Source organism: Myotis brandtii, unplaced genomic scaffold, assembly GCF_000412655.1.
Source record: "Myotis brandtii unplaced genomic scaffold, ASM41265v1 scaffold1032, whole genome shotgun sequence".
Classification (NCBI taxonomy): Eukaryota; Metazoa; Chordata; class Mammalia; order Chiroptera; family Vespertilionidae; genus Myotis; species Myotis brandtii.
This window is the reverse complement of record NW_005353467.1, coordinates 338655-342114: the sequence shown is the minus strand read 5'-3', so window position 1 is coordinate 342114 and position 3460 is coordinate 338655. Positions and strand designations below refer to the sequence as shown.

Genomic DNA, 3460 nt, shown 5'->3' with positions numbered 1-3460 from the left:
TTTTTTAAAAATATATTTTATTGATTTTTTACAGAGAGGAAGGGAGAGGGACAGAGAGTTAGAAACATCGATCAGCTGCCTCCTGCACACCTCCTACTGGGGATGTACCCGCAACCAAGGTACATGCCCTTGACTGGAATCGAACCTGGAACCTTTCAGTCTGTAGGCTGATGCTCTATCCACTGAGCCAAACTGGTTAGGGCTGGGGAACCTTTTTTCTGCTAAGGGCCATTTGGATATTTATAACATCACTTGAAGGCCATACAAAGTTACCAACTTAAAAATGAGCTTGCTGTATTAGGTCAAACATTTAATTAACTCACCCCAATGCCTTGGCAAGATCAAACCAAATGATCTTGCCGGCCGTACATGGCCCATGGGCCGGATGTTCCCCACCCCTGATCGAGGCAAAAGCCTCCCAACCAAACCCAAGCAGAATAAATACAAAGTAAGCCACACTTCAGAGTCAAACTCCTCAAAACCAGAGTTAAAGAGAAAATCTTGAAAGCAGTGACACAGACAACATGCAATGGAATAATTTTATTTACAGGTGGACTTTTCATCAGAAGACAATGGAGCATTGGGCCAGAAGACAATGGAACAGCTTTCTTTTTAAAGCATTAAAAGAAAACAATCACCCACACAGAATTCTGTAACCAGCAAAAAATATCCTTCAAATATGGAAATAAAATAAAGTTTCAGGTAAATAAAACTAAGAGAATCTGTGGCCAGCAGATATCTATTACAAGAAATGCTAAAGGGAATTCTACAGGCTGAAGGGAAACGACACTTGATGGACACTCAGATCCTCAGGAAGGAAGGGAGAGGATCAGAAATGGTAAATATTTATTAAATTAAGAGACTTTCCTACTCTTAATTCCTTTAAAATATAGATGACATTTTAGGTTTACATCATACATATAAAGATAGCATAAAATACAATGGGTATTAAATGGACTTTTTCATTGACATGGTTTCTACATTTTATATCAACTGGCCCAATAGTCTAAGTAATTGGCAAAATTTTAAGTGGGTATATTATAATCACTAAAAATAATATATAGCTAAAAACCAATAGGTGGTATTCTAAACTATGTAAATAAATGAAAAAATAAAAACAGAGGGGACAAACAGAAATCAAATTATAAAATTGTAGACACAGAATCAACCATATCAATAATGACATCCAATGTTAATGGACTAAAAACTCCTACAAAAAGGCAGAGATTATTGGAATAGATTTTAAAACATCAGTACCCCACTGCAGTACCAGCTTTCTCTACATTAACCTTGATGCCCACGAATAGGCTGACTCATATTTAAGAGCATTTTCGGGGACAGAAAGTGGGGATGGTACACCGTCAGTACACCTGAGCAGCAGCTTCCCCCACGGAAAATGCCATCTCCAAAGTGACCGCTGAGCCAGCGATGGGCTTCCTTAGCCCAACTCTGAGAACCCACTTCTCCCCTTGCCCCCCGAAGGGCATCACATCTGGCTTCACAGGGTAACGACCAAGCTGCACTCGCCGCAGAGTCCCTGTATGAAGGAGACCGGGTCCTGTGTTCACTTATGTCAGCACGTGCTTTCCACTGCGGATGCAAGAGGGACCCAGAGGGGCCACCCAGCGAAGAGATGGTTTGTGTTTTCTCCACTCGGTGAACGGAGAAGTTCACTCAAGCCATGGACTTCCAGGCTTGTTGTCCAGGGCAGATGTGTTGACCCACATATTTTCTAGGTCCCAAGCTGCACTGAAAATACTGAGGAAACACCAGAAGGTTCAAAGCCCAGTTTGTGTTATGTTCACCCCGACAAAGCTCAGCTGTAGGTAACACCAGGGCTGTAGTGATGCCTCGCCCATTTCAAGTTAAGTCAGCTCCACATATTTGATTGAAACCAATGATACTAGTGCCTTTGACCAGAATCCTAGACACAGATTTTCCCCACATTTACATAAATTGTTTACCCTGCTAGCTGAATAAGTAACATTAAAAGCAATACCCAGCAATATGCTATATACGACAGACCCACTTTCAATATATAGCAGGGTCAGCAAAATTTCTTCTATACATATTTTAGGTTTGGCAGGCTATCTACAATTTGTTGCATTTTTTAAAGCAACCCTTTAGAAATGTGAAACACATTGCTGGCTCAAGGGCCTTAGGAAATCAGGCCGAGGCTGGATGTGGCCAGTGGCTGCAGTGTGACAGCCCCTTGGACAAAGGGCCTGGCAGTGTTTGTGAGTGGCAAGTAAGCACATGACAGGATGCACATACAGATGATCAACACAGTTAGTCGTTAGGAAATGACACATTAAAAGCACAATGCAACATGATGACACATCTGCAGGAAGGGTTGAAGTCCTTGTGTGTTGTGTTGGTGACTGACAACCCAAATGTTGTCAAGCATATGGATTAACCTTCAGATGTTGTTGGTGAGGATATAATGGCCCACCTGTTTTGGAAAACACGTGTTTGGTTTCTTATAAAACTAAACATATCCCTACCCTTTCTGAACCAGCATTCCTAGGTATTTACCCAAGAGAAATGAAGACACTTATTCACAAAAATATTCTTAGCAGTTCTACTCATAGTAGCCAAAAACTGTAAACTCTAGTATCCAGCAATAAGAAATTGGATGAAGTGATTGGTTTATATATACAATGGCCTATCAATCTATAATAATAAAAGTGTAATATGCTAATTAGACTGGACGTCCTTCCAGATGAAGCTGGGGCTACAAGGGAAGCCCAGGTCCCAGGTGCCAGAGGGAAGCCAGTGCCGGTAGCCAGGGGAAGGGAGGCCTACTCTTGCATGAATTTCGTGCATCAGGCCTCTAGTAAACAATAAAAAGGAATGAGCTAACATTCAATAGCATGGATGAAACTCAAAAGCAATGCGCTAGCAGAAAGAACTCTTATATAAAAGTGTATGTACTGTATGACTCCATTAAAATTAAGCTCTAGGGTAAGCTAAAACCAAGAAATCAGAGCCTTGTTTGCTTGGGAGCAATGGGACGGGGTGGACTGAAAAGGCCATCAGAATTCTCAGGACTGAGGTAATGTTCTGTATGTTGATAGCAGGTTGGGTTACATAGGTACATACATTTGTCAAAACTCATCCAATGCTGTCTGGAGATCTGTGCCTTTTCCTCTGTAAATCTAGCTAAGAACAAAAAGAGCCATAAACCAGCATGGAACTCTAGGTAACAATATGCAGACTGGAGTGGATGCAGTGAGGTGTACTTACAGCTGCAATCTACTCTGAAATGCAAGAAAAAAATAAGTTGATGGGTGGGTAAAGTGGTGCATAGATGGGCTATATGGTCAAGCATATATAACTTTAACTGCAGAACCTAGGGCATGTGCATGCTCACTGTACAATTATTCAAACTTTTATATTTCAAACTAGAGGCCCGATGCACGAAATTTGTGCACGAGTAGGGTCCCTAGGCCTGGCCGGA

At 41.5% G+C, this 3460-nt stretch overlaps 1 protein-coding gene across 1 annotated transcript in view; it reads left to right on the top strand.

The window, feature by feature from the left end:
* The window catches only part of ALOX5 (arachidonate 5-lipoxygenase), a 46788-nt gene extending 44087 nt beyond the window's left edge, over positions 1-2701 (top strand). Inside the window, exon 16 of the mRNA XM_014537492.1 lies at positions 551-2701. The gene's annotated coding sequence lies outside the window, so the exon portion shown is untranslated. The remainder of the gene's footprint in view (positions 1-550) is intronic.
* Positions 2702-3460: the final 759 nt, after the last annotated feature.